The sequence below is a fragment of the Malania oleifera genome, chromosome 7 (genome assembly GCF_029873635.1).
Source record: "Malania oleifera isolate guangnan ecotype guangnan chromosome 7, ASM2987363v1, whole genome shotgun sequence".
NCBI lineage: Eukaryota > Viridiplantae > Streptophyta > Magnoliopsida > Santalales > Ximeniaceae > Malania > Malania oleifera.
Window position 1 is genome coordinate 23,491,369 of NC_080423.1, and position 20,039 is coordinate 23,511,407.

Genomic DNA, 20,039 nt, shown 5'->3' on the forward strand with positions numbered 1-20,039 from the left:
AATACTTGTTGAAGAAAATCTCCCTAAAACGGCTCCAAGTAATAAGCGCAGGTCTTGGCCACTGTTCCTTCACTAGCTTTATCATTCTCCACCATTGTTTAGCCTCCCCAATCAATTTGAAACTAACATACTGCACCTTCAGCTCATCCATGCAATGTAGTACACGTAACAATTCCTCTATCTCTTAAGCCCAATCCTCAACTGCAATTGGGTTTGCTCCTCCTGCAAATGCCAACAGATTTGTCTGGATAAACTGCTCGATAGTGCAGCCCCGATCAACAGGTGGTTGATCCTATCCCATGGAGTCCTCCAAATCTCCTTCCCAACCTGCCGCTCTATACCCTACAACACCACTAAGGTATCGACATCCTTTTCACTGGAAGTCTCCATATGATTATCCCCTATGGCATCAATGTCCTTTTCCCTAGAATCCATCCTAAAGATAGGATAAAAATAGGTTTATAATTTCCACATTTACCATGTTTGGTGCAAATATTTAACAAATGACCTAATATAACATATGAGTTCTCAGGTTAAAAATCCATCCATACGGTCCTGCCACAAAACAGTCGACGATTTTTATAAAGGGACCCAAAAAAATGGATGGAAAACCTGAAATACAAAGAGCCTCTTTTGGAGAAAATAGTCAATGGTTTGTGTTTACCCAAGGAAACTATCGATGGTTTGCCTCCTACAAACCATACTACCCATTTGCATGTATACCCTTAGTCATTTCAAAGTGTCGGCCTCTAATCACGACACCGGCGCCACATGCATACTCAACCAACCAAATGTTCCACTTAGATTTCCAAGTTTCAGTATCTCAACCCAGAAACGAAATCATCGATGGATTTACCATAGTTTTCCTAAAATCGTCATTCCAGGAAAAACACAGAAGATCGTCAAAGGATATCCGCCTTTAAGCTTCCAAGCCAAAACCTAACCTAACCTACCCATTCTTATCCTTATCTTATCTCAACCTATGCTTTAGTAATTATTAACCACCAAAGTCTGCAAAATCTAGCAAACCTGGGCTCTGATACCACATGTAACGCCCCGACCCTCCACGTGGGGCCGAGGTGCTACTTTAGTAATATTTGTATTCTAGATTCCATAATTATTTTATAAAAGCAGTGAAAATAATTTAAACATCCTCAAATACATTACCGGAGTTCTAAACTACCATCATACATAGAGGTCTCCAAATATTTAATATTACAATCCAAAAATAAAAGACAGAAACTAAACTTCATTCACACAACCCACATACATATACTAGACAAACTAAACTCAACCCCTTTAGCCTGCTAAGCATGATCCTTGGCACCTCCTAAAAATTCAAATGATCATTGGGGTGAGACACCTCTTAAAAAAACGGATTAAGTTAAAGTTAGGGTATGACCAACATGAGTTTTAGTAGAATCAAAAAATATTCATTTCTTCTTTTAACCAAAAATAACATTTGTAGATTGTACTCAAACCTATACAGTTGAAAATACACTTTTATTCCCACAGTATAAAATAGCTCAATGAATAGCTAGCACCATTTACATAAATTCACATATATGTATAGAAGACACCTCCTGGGTTAACCTCCATGACAGGGTTGTGCAACCCATAGGCTGGACTTAGTATGGGTGATCAACCCAAACAAAGTCAAAGTAACCATTTGCAAGTGCATCTGCATACATCTGCAAGCTCTGTTGTAGGCCTAATTGTCTTACCACTTCCTAGTCCGGACTCCAGTGAAGGTACAACAACACTTCGTAGGCAAACCGGCTGAAACCACCTACACTTACACTACAGTGTGGTTGCACCTGGCAAATAACTCACTAGCAATGGTACCGTGCTCTCAATACAACTGATCCTCAGGGTTTTTAAACCATATCATGCAATTTAAGTAATAAAAATTATGATATATTCTCTTTGTTGTCATTTCATATAAAGCTTGCCATCAATTCAAAACCCGGCATACAATTGTCATCTCAAAATCCGGCATATAGTCGTTATATCACATTTCTAGTATTTTCCACAAATAATTCCAGTATTTCCATCCCACAGTATAAACCATATTTCCATAGTATGATACCAGAAAATTACTCTGATTTGATTATGAAACAAAACCAATTGGGTTAATCTCATGCCACACAATTTGACTATTAATAAACAACCAAGAAAATATCCCATAGCATATTTAGTTCGAATGATTAAAACCAAACTTTCCACCGTTCATCCTATTCAAAATATCGTATGATATACCCATATTTATAAAGTCCATTTTTGAACGGTTGGATTTCGAAACACAAACTGAAACCATGAATATACATACATATAATGTAGTTTAATCGGTCCAATTTCAATAAAAACCTGACATAACTTAATCCCCTTACTTGTTCTTGAAAAATAAGCCGATTACATTTCGGAAATGAAAATCCTAACTTTCCGAACTCGCTGCTGAAAGTGAGCCAACAAGCCAAGAGAGGACAGAAAAATGACCGGGGACTGATGACGGACTTTGAGTGATCTTAAAGAGAGAGTGAAAGTAGAGAGTGAAAGTAGAGAGAGAGAGTCTCAAAATCCTAATTTAGATAGAGAGGGAAATGATAGAATTATGAAACAAAAGGCTTGCTTAGCACTTAAGTAAACCAGCCCAGAGGAAAATCGTCGATAGTTTTCTTGGGGTTTCTGAAACCATTGACGGTTTGACAATTCACTACTCTCAGTTGTTTGTAGTCATCAATGGTTTTTCCTGAACTCAATGAAACCATCAAAGGTTTGGGGTCCTACCAAACCGATTTCCTATTTTTCTTTTCTTTTTCCTTATTTCTCTTTTCCTTTATTTGTTTTCTTTTCTTTTTCAAGTTTGGGTCCCTACATTTTTATTTTTTTTTTGCAAGATTCATATTAATGAGGTTAAAAAATAAAATGTTTCTTTGGTTGTGTAAAATAATTTTAAATTTTTATTTATAAATCTCAAAATAATTAAAAAGTAAATTATTTTTGAAGTTTACAAAATTATATAAGGTAGTGTATAGGAGGATTGGACTTGAATTTTACTAATACATGTTTATACTATATTTGTCTAAATTCACATGAATCCAATTTCAAGATTCTAATTCTTTGCTCCCAAATATAGGGTATGAAATTAATAAAAAAATGTCAAAAAAATGTTTTTCAACTTTTCTATATAAATATAGAAATTCAAAAAATGAGTTATCATTTTTTTGTAATTATTTAAAAATAAAAATAAAAAATAAATTATTTCTACAAATAAATAATGTCAATTTTTTTTTTTTTTTTTTTTAAGCACATGTTGTAAAATTTTAAAATTGTTTGAATTTTTTTTATATTTCTTAAGCAAATTAAAAGTAAAAAATAAACTGTTTCCTACATTTTTTTTTTTTTTTTTTTTTTGAGAAAAAGAAACAGCAATATAAAAAGATCAGATGAACATATGCTAGCGTGCTAAGATGCTGGCCAATCCACATGAAATGTTCTCGTGGTTGTGGCACGTGCCTAAAGTCAAGCAGACATTTTTTAACGAATATTTGGTCGGCAGATTGGACGGCGCCATGTGCTTCAAAGCCAACACCCAATTAAAGTCTGAGCATCGGAGGCAATCCATCCAACGGTCAAGGTTGAAGGGTGGTTTCACCTGGCAAATTGTTCGGCTCCACACATTGTTAGTCACAATGTTTATTTATTATTTTTTTTTTAAAGTAAATTTATTAAAAGAACAACAACCAAGCAGTTTCAATCTTCTCGAACAAAAGAAAGTTACAAAAAGGAAAAATTATGAATTTAATCACCCTTCCAAATTATAAAGAAAACTCTTTCTAGTCCAGATGAGATAGACGAGAATTGGATCTAGTCCAAAGCTACATATTTGATAAATATTTATTATACACCTTCACAGTTGTGGGGGTAGTTTTCTTTGAAAATTCTTTCATTCCTCTCCTTCCAAATTTCTCAAAAAATGACTGTTAGAATAACTGTTATTGCCATGTGATATAAAACTATAGCAATTTTTTTTTTTTTTTGGTTATATAGTTATCATTTTATGTCTAATTTGGTAGTACACCATTTTAGAGAAATCAAAATATGAAAAATAAAAGTTCATTTTCAGAGAAATGAAAAAAAAAAAAAAAAAAAAAGTTAAGACTTGTCACAATATCTGGTAAATTAAATTAGATCAATGAAAATCATGTCGTTGAATTAATAAGCGAGAATATTTGAAAAACCACCACGCTTGTAAAGTGGTGATTGTTATGTATTTATATTAATTTACAAATTATATAGAGTAATTACATATCAAGTACCTATTAATTAGATGATAGATAAAAGAAAAGTATATACATGATATCCTCTTAGAATTAAGGCAAAGAATTCTCAACAACCCACCGCAAGCTGAGTGTCGGATTGGAACAAATGTGAAGGTTGGATTGGAAGAATTCAAAAAAAGGTCTAGACACACTTTTGGTGAAGATGTTGGCAACTTGCAAATGAGAAGGCACATATTGGGTGCAAAGTTTGCTAGCAAGAACAAGTTCACAAAGAAAGTGGTAGTCTAGCTTAACATGCTTGGCCCGCTTGTAAGAAACAATATTAGAACTCAAGAAGATTGCACACTTGTTGTTACAAAGTAGAAGGCCCTGAACGAGCAAGAACAGATTTTGGAGGAGAAGAGCACCAAAGGTGACTCTTGAGGATGTGCAGTTGCCCTCGACGCATTCTGCTGCACCACCCATTAGAGAGCAGTCCCTGAATGTTACTCCAAGGCTTACAGAGGACATGCCCATTCAACCGGTGTTGTTCCATATGATTAGGCTGACTATGCAGTAGATGCTGCGGCGGGGCCTCTGGCGAACATGTCTGACTAGCTAGTGCCGCTCTGTATCCTCAAGCCATACAAACCACCCTCCCCTCTTTCCCCTAACTTGTGCCATATTCTGGAGGAAATGACATAGGATCGAGACGCCGCTAGAGCAGTAGCTGCCTCGCCTTGCTTGGCCAATTCTGATTCTGATTCTAACTCTAATTAGGATAGTCTAGATACTTGGGATCTTTTGATGCGCTTTCTCTTTTGCTTATGTACTGTGCTCATGCACACTCTGCTTTTCTTTTCTTTTCTTTTCTTTTATTTGTTTTATCCTGTATTCTGTTTTACCATTCTTTTGAATGGTTGTACGTGTGCTTTAATATTTCTATCTACATTGTACTACCTCTAAAATTAATGAAAATAGATGGTACTTTTGGTTTCTACTTGTATTTTGTGCTTCACTATATAATTACGTTTTTTTGTCTATTTTTGGATTTTATATGGATGTTACTTACACAGGTACACTAGTTGATTACATAGCACTGTGCAGTGGAGATGGCTCACTAGGTGCATACGGGGAAATGGAGAACCAGCAATTGAAAGAGCATGTGTCCACCTTTGAAGCCTGACTGGAAGCCATGATGAACTGGCAAGCTCACCTCAAACAAATGATGCGCCAATCTCAACCATACGATTTAGGTGGCTCCTCTTCTCATTTAGAAGGTATGTAAAAGGTAGTTTATGTGTGTGTATGTATATATGTACATATGTATGTGTTGACCTAACATGATTTTTCAATCTTGTTTTTATGATAACAAATAAAGGATGATTAAATATGTGTTTGTTAGAATGATGATATTTCAGGAAAAAGAAAGCTCAAAAGAAAATCAATGGAAAGCTCAAGATCACTAAGGACTCAAAAAGCCTCATTCACATGTAGAGTGATCCTGTTAGAGCTGGAGTCAGAAGATAGCCAGGAGTTGAAGCTGAGTTGGAGACACAGTCCATTCATGGAGCTAAGTTAGAAAACACATTGCAATTAATCTCACGCGGTGCAATTTATCTCCATTTACATCACGATTGTAAACCTCCTAAATTTGTTATTTATTGTATTTAATTATGATTGGAAGATCATCCCTATAAATAGAGGGCTAAGGAATGACACTATAGAGGAGTGAGAAGCTCAGAGAGAGCAAAGAGGAAGAAGGGAGGAAGAGAGGGAGAGAGAGAGGGAGAGAGACTTGTAATTTTTTCGGCGATAGTGAATATTTGGTGTGTGCTCTGTGGACGTAGGTCGTTATTGACCAAACCACGTTAAATATTTGGTGTCACTTTAATATGGATGCTTATAGGTTCCTAACACGTGGTAATAGAGTCCTGTTATAGCAGAAAAGCTAGATCAGAAGTGCTCCCAAAATCAGAACTTTGTCCAAAGAATCAAAACTACGTTTTGAGGCCACCATCGCATGCAACTCGCCGAGACGAAGAGAACCGTGCAAGCCAAAGCTCGAACGGAGTTCAAACGAAGGCTCACGCACCCTCACGCTCCTTGCCGGAGCAAGACGCCTCGCCACGCGCTGGTGACCAGCTCCCTCACGCGCCGCATGCGTTGCACACGTTGTCCTCGCCCGGTTAACCTTGACCTGACCCAAACGGAACCTGACCAGACTCAAACGCTGACTCAGACTTGATCAACCCAAGATCTGGTCTACGAGAGCTGGATCCGACCTGTCGTCTCAAAACCGGCCACATTAGTGCCGCTGAGTTAGCTGCCACACCAACAAGGCCACGTCAGCGGCATGGTGCCATGTCAGTAGGTGGGCCCTACCATTTCCAGACATCAGTGGGCCCCACATTTCCACGTTAGATGCAACGTTAGCACGCCACGTCAGCAAGTTTGACTAAGTTTGGCTAGATTTGACCAAATTTTGACTGAGCTTTTCGGAGTCGTTTTAGGTCCATTTTTTGAGCGACTGGAACCATTTCTAGGGTTTTCGATCGTTACAGATCCAACTACGCTATCTATTTGAGCTAATTCCATCTCTAGATTAGTGAATCGAGATGTCGAATGAAAAGAGCTCAAAAATCAAAATGTTCAATGGCAATAATTTCGGTTTCTGGAAGATGCAGATAGAAGATTATTTGTTTGGGAAGGAATTGCAGTTACCGTTGAAGGGTAAGCTAGTATCCATGAACGAGGACAAGTGGGAGTTGCTTGATTGAAAAGCCCTCGGAGCCATCAAAATGACGTTGTCGAAATCTGTGGCGTTCAATATCAAGCATATAACATTCACCAAGTCTCTGATGGATGCGCTCTCTAATATGTATGAGCAGCCTTCAGCCGCAAACAAGGTACATCTCATGAAAAGACTATTTACGATGTGTATGTCTGTAGGTGAAAGTTTCAGTAGGCATTTGAATAACTTTGACGAGTTGTCTGATCAACTCGCCTCAGTTGGGATAACGTTTGATTATGAGATTCGGGCCCTACCGATTCTCAGTTAGTTGCCTGAAAGTTGGAATGGTGTCGTTACTACCATCAGTAGCTCCGTAGGAAAATCGAAGCTTGTATACGATGAAGTCGTTAACATGATTTTGACGGAGGAAATAAGAATGCAATCGAATCATGGCTCCACTTCGAGTTCAGCCTTAAACATGGAGAGTCGAAGCAGAGGAAACAGGCATGGACAATCAAACAACCACGACAGATCAAGGCCCAGGCTATCTAAATCTAGAAATCCCAAAGGTACTCAGGACACAGGTTCCTAGAGCACAAAAGTTATTGAGTGTTGGAACTGTGGAAAAGCTGGTCATTGCAAGAACTGGTGCAAGAGTCAGAAGAAAGAATGAGACGAGGGCAAAGACAGAAGCAAATATTGCTTCTGAAAATGATGAGATGTTGATCTGCTCTTTGGAGAGCAAATAGGAGTCTTGGGTCTTAGACTCCGGAGTCTCATTTCATGCCACATGCGGCAGAGATTGCCTAGAGGAGTACACACCAGGTAATTTTGGTAAGGTGTACCTTGCCAAGAATCAACCTTGCGACGTAATCGGCAAGGAAGTTGTGAAGATCAATATAAACGGGTCAGTATGGAAGCTGAAGGATGTCAGGTATATTCCAGACTTAAGGAAGAATTTGATCCCAGTTGGTCAGCTGGCAGATGAGGGATACACGACGAAATTCATTGACAATGAATGGAAAGTTTCAAAGGGTGTACTAACGATTGCGCAAGGTAAGAAAATTGGAACACTTTTTCTAACCTCCAATGCATCTATGTCTATTTTAGTATAGATTGACATGTGTGAGGATTGTATAGTCGGGAAACAGAAGAGGGTTAGTTTCCAGATAAACACTCGTGCCCCAAGGAAGAAGGGACTAGAATTGGTCCACTCAGAATGTGTCGGGACACAACAACAGAATGCTGAGAATCCTCAAGTGGAGGAACCAATGGAGCAGATTGTCGCACCGCCATCTCCTACTCCAGCTCTGGAGCTTAGGAGATCTACTCGGTCTCATGTACCAAACAGAAGTTATATTAATTACTTACTTCCTACAGATAGAGGAGAGCTTGAATGCTATGATGAAGCATGTCAGGTGGCAGATATGAGCAAGTGGGAGCTTGTGATGAAGGATGAGATGAAGTCCCTCACCTCCAACAGAATGTGGAAGTTGTCCAAAGGCCTTCACAACAAGTGGGTGTACATAATTGAAGAGGCGCATAACGGCTCCAGAAGGTACAAGCTTTGGTTGGTAATCAAAGGCTTTGAGCAGAAGGAAGGGATTGACTACATTACACCAGTTGTGAAGTTGATAGCCATCAGATTAGTCTATAGAAATCGAGCAGATAGGAAGATGGTAACTATAGAGAAACCATAGTTGTGTTCAATTTCAGTTGGTCTTCATGCTTGAAGACACATATTATGAGCACATCATTTATTCATGATACTCTGGTTGAGGAGGCGTCTCTGTCTCCAAGTGGGAGATTGTTAAAGCTAGAGCCAGAAGATAGCCAGGAGCTGGAGCTGAGTTGGAGACGCAGTCCATTCATGGAGCTCAGTTGGAAAATGTGTCGCAATTAATCTCACGCGGTGCAATTTATCTCCATTTACATCATGATTGTAAACCTCCCAAATTTGTTATTTATTGTATTTAATAATGATTGGAAGATCAGCCCTATAATAGAGGATTGAGGAATGACACTATAGAGGAGTGAGAAGCTCAGAGAGAGCAGAGAGAAAGAAGGGGGAAGAGAGGGAGAGAGAGAGAGAGAGAATTGTAATTTTTCCGGCAATAGTGAATATTTGGTGTGTGCTCTGTAGACGTAGGTCGTTATTGACCGAACCACATTAAATCTTTGGTGTCACTTTAATCTGGATGCTCATAGGTTCCTAACAAATCCAAAAGAAGCTCAAGCAACACCAACATGAGTAATATGCATGAGGAAACTTAAAGCTAACTCAAGCTTAAGTTAAAAAAGGACATAAGGCAAAATACCATTGGAGACTTGACGATTAGAGTTTTAGGCTTTAAGTCATATGATGTAAGTACTTCATGTTCAAATATCTCACAAAATATTTTGAAGCACTTTAGGGGATTCATTATAAACTTAGAGACCTTATTTTAAACCACAAAAAATGTTTTATGAGAAAGTAAAGTAATAGAGCAAAAATGTTTTTGAAAACTAAAACTTAAAAAATTTAAAAATGATCTGTCCAGACGACTGAGGTGTACCCTCAGAATACTAAGGAGTAGCCTCAGAAGACTAAAGAATTAGTTCAATCTACTGAAAATTTATCTATTGAAACATAAAAAGGCAGTGCACCTTCAGAAGACTGAACCCTCAGTTCAGTCGTCTGACCCTGAACCTCAAAAGACTGAATCCTCAATTCAGCTGTCTAATCATGTGTCCAGTTCAAATTTTTCAATGTTTTAAGGAACTTCAGAAGACTGAACCCGATACTATTTTCTAAAAGATTATGATCGTCACTATATAATCTATATTTTCTTAGCTTAAAATCGTCACTAAAACCCAAATATTAGTAACGATTTTATAACCGTCACTAATAGGCCATTAATAGTGACGGTTATTACAACCATCACTAAAAAGGGAGCATTAATGACGGTTTAGTGACTGTCACTAATAGTAGACTACTAGTGATGGTTATTAAATCATCACTAATACTTAGGTTTTAGTGACGATTTTGAGTCAAGAACATGTAAATTTTATAGTGACGGTCTTAGACTTTTAGTGATGACATAAAATCGTTACTAAAAGTGCAGTATTAGTGACTATTTTTGGATTCATCACTAATAAGTATTAGTAACACAAATCTAGCGACTAATTTCAAACCATCACTAATACTGATTGAACCGTCACTAACACTTTTAGTGACGGTTTGATATTATTAGTTACGATTTTAAATCATCACTAATAACCTTATTTTTTGTAGTGATTTACTAATGTTGTGGCAAATGTTGTTGCCTTTCTTGTTTTTATTTCTTTAAAAATAAAGTTTTATTTGCATATATTCTCAATTGTGCACCTTTAAAAAAGATATGCTACAAAATTAAATATACTACAATAATACATAATAAAAATAAGTTTGTCTTGTTTTGTGAAAAAGAAAAAGAAAAAGAAAAATTAAAACTAAGTAGTTTGTGCATGTGACAAGTTTTGTGTTCTCAGCATCACAACCTACAACTATGATTTAAGCATATTAAAAATGAGTGATGTTGTGTTACCCCATGAAAGAAAGGCTTAAAAAGGACTTGATGTTACTGTCCATATCAACAAGGTGTCCTTTTCTTTTAGGGAGCCTTCCCATAAGAACTCCACGGTTAAGCGTGCTTGGCTTGGAGTGATCTTGGGATGGGTGACTTTCTGGGAAGTTTTCTCAGGAAGGTGTGAGTAAAGACAAAACACACTAAAAAGAACACGCGTTGGTCTGTGAGGCCAGTCATTAGTCCAATAAGGTCCTCCCCTGTTGTCTAGTCCAGGGAGCGGAGGAGAGACGTAGTGCTCCCTGGCAGATCCAGGTCGGGGTGTTACAAAATGGTATCAGAGCGATTACCCAGTCAAAAGTGTGATGAGATTCACATCGTCTGGGTTTGGAAATGTGAGTTCACGACAAGCATGTTGCGTTCTGTAAGTGGAGGAGAATGTGATATCCCGTGGAAGAAAGATTTAAAACGGATTTGATGTTACTACCCATATCAACAAGGTACACATTTCTTTTCGAGAGTCTTTCCATAAGAACTCCACAGTAAGATTAGGTGACCTTTAGGAAGTTTTCTCAAGAAGTGTGTAAGTGAAACAAAACACATTGAAAAAGACACATGTTGGCCTGTGGGACCAGTCATTAGTCTGATAAGGCCCGCCCCCTGTTGTCTAACGCAGGTGGAGGAGGAGAGACGTAATGTTCCTTGGTAGATCCATGTCGAGGCGTTATAAATGTGCAGTGATGGACCTACATATATGTAAGCAAAGGCAAGTTTTTTCTAAATTTTTTTTTTTTAAAAAAAAGATGTTGTTTTTGAGTAAATTAAGAAAATATTCTCATAGAAATACTCACTTGCTCTATTTTCAAAGGCAACAAACATAAAGAACAAAGTTTTTTTTGGTAAGTATTCTTATTTGAAATAATTATTATTAATATTAGTTTTGAATATATGTATTTTTAAAATATTTATCCAAAAAAATGAAAATAAATTTATTTTTTATACATATTTGCTCGCACACGAAAGAAAATTTTGGGTTGTGATGTGGCAAGATTTGTATTCTCATCACAACCCAAAGTCATTACATATTAAGGACATTGAAGATGAAGTTATCTCGTGATATGACAATATTAATTAGAACTTTTAGAACTTTTAAGAAAAAAAACTTAATGTCACATGACAAGATGATTATATACTTAATAAGCTTATGTGATATACACAATTGAAATTTTCATTGATCTAATTTAATTTACCAGATGTTGTGACAAGTCTTTTTCTTTTTGTTTTCATTCCTTTAGTAATGAAGTTTTATTTTCATATTTTCATTTCTCTAAAATGGTATACTACCAAATTAGACAAAAAATGATAACTACATAACCAAAAAAAGAAGAAGATATTACTATGCATGGTTTAATTTGTATCACATGGCAATAGCAGCAATCCCAACAGTCATCCGTTGGGAAATTGAAAAGGAGAGGAACGGAAGAATCTTGAAGGAAAACTATTCCATAGCCGCAAAGGTGTATGATAAATGTTTATCAAATTTGTACGTTTAGACTATATCCAATTATCTTCTGTCTTATCTAGACTGTGAAGAGTTTTGCTATATTTTCTTTGATTTGGGAGGATGATTAAAGTCATCCTTTTTTCCTTTTTGTAACTTTCTTTCATTCGGGAGGATTGAAGTTTCTTGTTTTTCACTCCTCTAATAAATTCATCCTTTTAAAAAAAATAATAAACATTGTGACTACCCCATTCTTGAAAAACAACAAAAAAATACATCAAATAAAAAAAATATTTTTTTGAATGAACATATTTTCAATCTATGACAATTATACCTTGAAAGTTTGATGTTTTTTTTTTTGGATAACCTGAGGACTATAGCCACCATTGTGCCACTTTGGATACTATGGTGCAATACTAAACTCGGGAAGTGAAAGCCACCCGTCTATTGACGCATACCTGATAATTCACCAATGTAATGTCTCAAGGAGAGATCGAACCCGTGACCTTGGATCACAAAAGTCACAAATTGTTCTTATACAACACTATTCTCACTTCAAATTTGTAAAATATACTCCATGAACAAATATAATTTTACAAACTTTTCATCACATTGATTTATCCAATGCTAGCTTATAATAATGTTAAAAATATTCAAAAAGGTAGGTAGGTGATCTTTCCTCCGTGGTCTCCTCCCCTTGATCCACGTCCATCGGTGCATGCCGCATGATCAGCGAGCAAGTGGAGCCCATCTTAATAACACATATGTGTCTGCCTCCACTGTAATACCGCGGAGCCGAACAATGTGCCAGGTGAAACCGTCCTTCAACCTTGACCGTTGGATGGATTGCCCCTGATGCTCAAACTTTAATCGGGTGTTGACTTTGAAGCACATGGAGCCGTTCGATCTGGCGACCAAATATTCGTTCAAAAATGTCTGCTTGACTTTAAGCTACAACCACGAGCCACCACGACGGATAATTAGGAAATGGATTATGTAACATTTCATGTGGATTGGCCAGCATCATTAATCTGATCTTTCAAAATTGCTGTTTTTATTTTTTTTTATTTTTAATTTGTAGGAAACGGTTTTTATTTTTTACTTTTAATTTTCTAAAGAAATATACAAAATTCAAATAATTTTAAATTTTACAACATATTTATAAAAATAAAAATAATAAAAAATATTGACATTATTTATTTGTAGAAATAATTTACATTTATTTTTATTTTTAAATAATTACAAAAAATGTTACCTCGTTTTTTGAATTTCTATATTTATATAGAAAAGTTTAAAAAAATTATTTTTTTAGTTATTTTTTTTATTACTTTCTTACACTATTCGGGAGCAAAGAATTAGAATCTTGGCATTGGGTTCATGTGAATTTAAACAAATATAGTGTAAACATGTATTAGTTTCTTACAATTTCATAAAAATTCAAGACTAATCATCCTATACACTACCTTATATAATTATTTAAACTTTAAAAATAAATTATTTTTTTAATATTTATAAAAAAAATATTAAATTATTTTGCACGACTAAATAAATATTTTATTTTTAAACCTCTTTAATATGAATCTTGCAAAAAAAAAAAAGCCAAAATTTTAATATATAATTTTATAAGAAATTTAAAAATAAAAATAAGAAAATTTTTTTCACAATAAAATGGCTTTCTCAACTTTGTTATACAAATGTTTAAAAACTAGGAATTAATGCAATGATTGTATGATTTTTTCAATAATTAAATAAAAAAAAATTATTTCCGACGACTAAACATATCATGATAAAAAATTATTTTCAACATTTCTATGTAAAATACTGAAAAACTTAAAAAATATGATATTTTCATAATTTCTAAACATATATATAAATTAAAAGTAAAAAATAAAAACCGCTTCCTATTATTGTTAATTTTAGATTGTAATATTTGTTGCCTTGAGAATATTTTAAGTACAAATGGAGATCAGAGAATATTATGGTCAAAAGGTTGTACAAGAAAGAACCAAAAGAAGCAAATTGTGGACACTGAATTCTGGTCCAAGGGTATGCAAACGAATAGGAACTTTGCATGGCAATCCCTAAACAAGAAAATCAAATAGGGATGAATAAGACTTTCAGAAAATATAAAGATTGAAAATACAGAATCACTGTCTTAGTTTTTATTTTGTTGTGAAGGTTTGGGATTTTGCCGCTATTGCCTTGGGGGTTCCTTGTACGAATGCAATTTCTTGAATATGTTGTGTTCAACAATGGTTTACTTATGCTAAGAAATCGACTCAGAGGAGTGTAATCGTTGGTATCTGGACGAGTTTAGTAACTTGGAGGTTTTGGGTGCATCGACGTAGAATCCGAATTGAAGGTGCTAAGGAATCGGTTAAAGGAGTTTGGTTGGCAATCAAGGTATGACTTAGGAGAATTTCGGAGAATATGAGATCAAGCGAATCCCTTTCCACTCAGGATAGCAAAGATTTAAGTGCTCTTGAGATTCCAATTATCACTTCGAAGGCACAGACTCCTTGTGTTGTTAGGTGGGGGAACCCTCGAGTTGGGTCCGTAAAGTTGAACATAGATGGTGGTTGTCGTGGAAACCCAAGGACAAGTGGAGGGGGTTGTGTGATTCGAGATTGCAGTGAAGCTTTCCTGGGTACTTATTCTTCCTTCTTTGGCTATGACTCTAATAATAAAGCCAAACTAAGGGCCCTGATGAAGGGAGTACGGATGTGCAAAGAAATGGGTCATTTGAATGTGGAGATTGAATGTGATTTTAAGGTAGTGGTCGATTAGGTTCATTCTTGGAGTTGCATGGTATGGTATTTGTGAGATTTTTGGGAAGAGCTTCTTGAGGCTCTTTCCATGATTAATTTCACCATTGCTCACCAATTCAGAGAAGGAAATAAGGTTGCGGACTTATTGGCTCGTCTGGGAGAGGAAGACACCACTATGAGATATCTGAAGTTTGCTTCTTTACCCCCCCCCAGGGCGCATCTAGTTAGAGGCATGATACGCCTTGAAAAAATTGGTCTTCCTAATTTAAGAGTCTAATGTGTTGTTTTGACTTCATTTCGTTTTGTTATGTTTCATTTTTATCTATTTGTAGATTGTTTTGTTAGAATCACGGTATTCCTCTACCATAAGTGAGGGGTTTTCTAATAAAGAAAGGAGGTGCCGCCCTCTTTTACCAAAAAAAAAAAATTCTAAGAAGTTTACAATACAAAGAACAAAGATTTGGAAGTATGATTATGCTTAGGGAAGGTGGTAGACCAATCATTCTAAGGGAGATTAGTCAATCAATACCCATATTGACACCCATCCTAGGAACAGTTATTGTTTTGTGTGTGTGTGTGTGTGTGTGTGTGTGTGTGTGTGTGTGTTGACTAAAGATAAAGAAAAGAAAAGAAAGAAAATTCCTTTTTTTGATCATTTAGTGAAATATCACTGTCCAAGAGCATAAACGACATAGTTAAAAACTTTGACATGATTTTGTTTGAAAACGGGAATTGGCTTCAAATAACCCTAAATTTTGAATACATAAGTGTAAAAAGAGGAAAGGATGGAAAGGTATGACTACTTGCCACGAAAAAGTTTTAAAATGACCCATTCCTTTGGAAATTAAGACTGGGGGGAAGTCTACATTAAAATCTCTCAATTCAATTAGGGACTGTATAAGATGCATGTGATGAATAATTGAATTTTGGGTTAATGGAGGTTTTGATCCTAGCTCCATGATTGGAATTTGAGAATTTAATGCCTGATAGGATTGAAAATCTCTTGGTTGACAATCAAGGTTTAAGGGTAGTTGAAGGCAACCATTTAATGAGAAGAGATTCGAAAATTCTCCTAATTGGCAATCAAGGCTTAATGAGGATTGAAGTCAATCAATTAAAGAGGAGATAATTGAAAAAATCTCTTGATTAAAAACCATGATAAAATGTTGATTGAAGTCAATTAATTAATGGGGAGATGTTTGAAAAACCTCCTAATTGGCAATCAGAATTTAACGGTGATTGAAGCCAACCATTAATGAAGAAGTTGAAAAATCTCCCTATTGTCAATCAAGGTTTAAAGATGGTTGAAGTCAACCATTTTATGAGGATTTGAAAAATCACCTGATTGTCAATTAGAGTTTGAATAATGGTTGAAGTCAACTTTTAATAAAGAAGTTAAAAAATCTCCCGATTGTTAATTAAGGTTTAATGATGGTTGAAGGCAACCATCATATAAGTGATTTAGAAATCTCCTGATTGTCGATTAGGATTAGAATGATGATTGAAGTCAACCCTTAATGAGATTTGGAAATCTCTTGATTTTCGAACAATATTTGAATAATGATTGAAGTCAACCCTTAATGAGAGATTTGGAAATCTCTTAATTGTCAATCAGGGTTTAAATGATGATTGACTGGATCTCTTTGATTGGCAATCGGTCATTATAAAAGAGATATTTAAATTACAAAAAAAAAATAAAAAATGGAAGTTTCTTTTCGAATAAAGATACTTAAAAAAATAGGGGAGATTTTTGAAACCATTGCTAAATTCATCATCAGTCAAAAAAATAAATAAATAAATGAAATATCTTTTGAAAGAGGGAGATTTTGATCAAATGGGGATTCAAAATTTTCCCTCGATGGCTTGATTGCGCGGTGCAAGCACCTGTTCCCATTCACTCATATGGGTTTAAGGGAGAGTGCTTTGTTGGCTTTTCTAGGTTTCATCCTATTTTGATAATGACAAACCAAGTCATCCAATTGTGCTACTAAGTGTGTACATAGGTATTAAGGTATTAAGCACAATAATATATGCAAATTGGAAAGCCATAAAGCATGCAAGATGATGATATTTGGCTATGAACATGGTGCATATAAAGACCAAGCTTGAAGACTATGACTATGAATATGAAGCACATGAAGTCCAAACTTGAAGAAATTAAAAGAATTTATTTCTTGTATTTTTCAAATAAGACCTATGTGAGTACACTATCATTGATTATGTGAAGAAGTTCATAGGTGACCTTAGTTGGACCCTAGGCACTCTATATTTAATTGAAAATTATTTTATAAATGTGTAAAAAATTATTTCAAAGTGTTAAAATAATTTTTGGAATGAAAAATCCCAAAACAGGATTCCCCAAATCCCCTTCTTTTTTCTACCGCCACATTGATGTGCAATTTTCTTAATCAATAACTTTTCATCTTCAAAAATGTTCAACACAAATGTTGTGGGATATGTTCTTAGATTTCTAGTGACACCAAGATCGCCCTATTTATAGTTCTCTAGCAAACGTTATGTCCTAAATAATAATGTGTTCTAGAATATACGACGTATTTCATGTTTCCATGCTGAGGAAATATATCCCAGACCTATCCAACGTGATCAGTTATGCAGAGATAGAGCTCAGAGATTCACTGTCATATGAAGAAGCACCAGTATAGAATGATGATTATGTAGTTATATTATAGATTATAGAGTATGTAGTATTTTAGTTTTGGGAGAATTTTTATTTTATGGGTATAATTGTAATCTCCCAAAACTGCTTATGTAACCACGATATTCCTCTGCTATAAGTGAAAGTAATTAATAAAATAAGTAGCTTGTTTTCCTCAATGGATGGTGCTTAATACGTGTAACAAATTTTGAAAACGAAATTTTATAAGAAGGGGAGAATGTAGTAACCCAAAGAATTATAATAATTAAATAATAATAAAAAAAAGAAAAAGAAATTTCAAAAGGAACTCATAGGGTCTCGTCGATGAATGCAGGGCGCTCGTCAACGAGCATCCTTCTTGGGCTCGTCGACATGGATACGTGTCTCGTCAACAAAAATTTACAGAGAGGGCTAATTTTAGGGCTAGAAACTCGTTGACGAGGGTTAGGTGTTTGTCAACGAACTCCTTTCATGGACTCGTCGACGACGTTACGTATCTTGTTGAATTATTTGCATTTTATATAGGCCTAACTCGGTTTTCAGCGAGAAATTCATGCAAAAATTACTCTCTCTCTCTCTCTCTCTCTCTCTCTCTAGAATTCATCTCCTCCTCCTTCTCTCTACGATTCTGGCTTCGTTTTTCATTGGTTCGACAATCGGAAGCCGCCACGCTACTCCTGGGAAGATTCTCTTCAAGTCTGCTAGAGTATATTGTTGGTTAGGCCAACTTGGACACCATCCCAAAACCAGGGTAAGTTGATTATTTGGGTGTTTTCCGTATTACCAAGCTTATTTGAGTTTAGATTCTGTATTGTATGGGAATATACTTGTGAAGGAGCTCTTCACAAGCTCGTCTTCGAGCCTTCAAGCCTTCATGAGTACATTTGCTTCAAAGTTCGAACTCGTAAGTATTCTTTTTCTTCTTCTGCAGCTCTAATACTTCCACTTCTTTGTTATTGCATATTAGGTCATTACATATTTCTATAGAATTTTCAGCTTCTACACAAACAAGAAGGTAGGGCAATGAAAATTAATTCCTTTGCTGGCCTTTATAATTCATAAATTTCATCTTCTCTTTTTGTTGGACGTTTTGGTGATACATGACATGACTTTAACCAAGTGCGGAAGTAGCAGAACTGTCTATGGTTGTAATCTATGCTAAATCAGCTTGTTGTATTAAATTGGGCATGTTCTGGTATATATATGAATATGTATGGTATGCTTGTATTTTCGTACATGGTCTCTTTTAGGATACTTTTAAAGATTACGGATATTTCATAACAACTGCTATTTATAACTCCCTATCTAGCATAAAAATTAAGTTCTATTGACTTTGGTATATTCCCAAGAGGGGGGTGAATTGGAATTTAAAAACTTTTCCTAGATTATGATCAAATCAACAAACAGTATAGTTCAACCTAGAGTCTGTATAAATAAATACCAATTACCCAACAAGAAATTAACTGAACAAATAATCAAAGCAAATACAGTAGGCTCAGATTATCCCAATCATTCACAATATTTAAATCATGCACACATTTATAATTAATTAAATATAAGCATACATGTGCAAAAAAATAAAGTGCAGGAAAAAAGAATGACACAGGAAATGTTATTGGGGTTCAGCTAACTATGTCAATATCCCCACCTTAGCTCATAAGTACAAGGATTCCATTACCACTCACTTCGCAGGTGGAGCAGCACCGAAATATAACCAAGTCAAATTAAAGCAAGGCTAACCTCAACCTTTACAATCAATCCTTTCGAACTGGATTAACGCCCCTTCAGGCCATGCCTGGAATACAACCAATTCAGAATACAAAGATGTGTACAAAATATATGCTTCTCCAATAAACATATTTGTACCAGTATTAATCAATGCACATCAATAATATAAAAACTATAAGCTCAGTGCTATATGTGTGCAAAACACTCAATCTTAGGTCAATATTCAATCAAGTGCAATGAGTGTATCAACAAGCTAATCTTTGAAACTACGTGTAGATGTATATCTCAATCACAGTTTAGGGTTTCAATGATTTTCACCAAGTGTAATCAAAATACCTCTAAAAATATTTTCTCAATATTCAAGTACAAGAGATATTTGAAAAACAAGCTTGTGAAAATAATACTTGCACAATCAAAAACACAAGCTCAGTGAGTCTTACAATAATGATGCAAAGACTCACTAGCTACAAGATTTTTCCTACACAATGATTTATTAAATAAAATCGGGGGAAAAACTTATGCTCAACTCTCAATCCAAAAATCAAATATACAATGAATACAATGAGAGTTTCTAGCAAATGGGAATAAAGTATAATCACTCAAAGTACTCTCACAAGGTTTGATTTAGCAAAGGGAAAGTAGTATGAGAGTGTATAGGCTTTACATGAAAGAATGAGCTTTGAAAAATTCCAGAAGATTTTGTTGCTAATCAAAGTGCTAATCTTGTCTTAATTGCACAAAAGAACTCATATTTATAGACAAGGTTAAAATTATAACCGTTGGGGACATCACAGGAATTTTTAGAATTGTTTTAATTGAGTTTTAAAAAAATAACCCTATTTAAC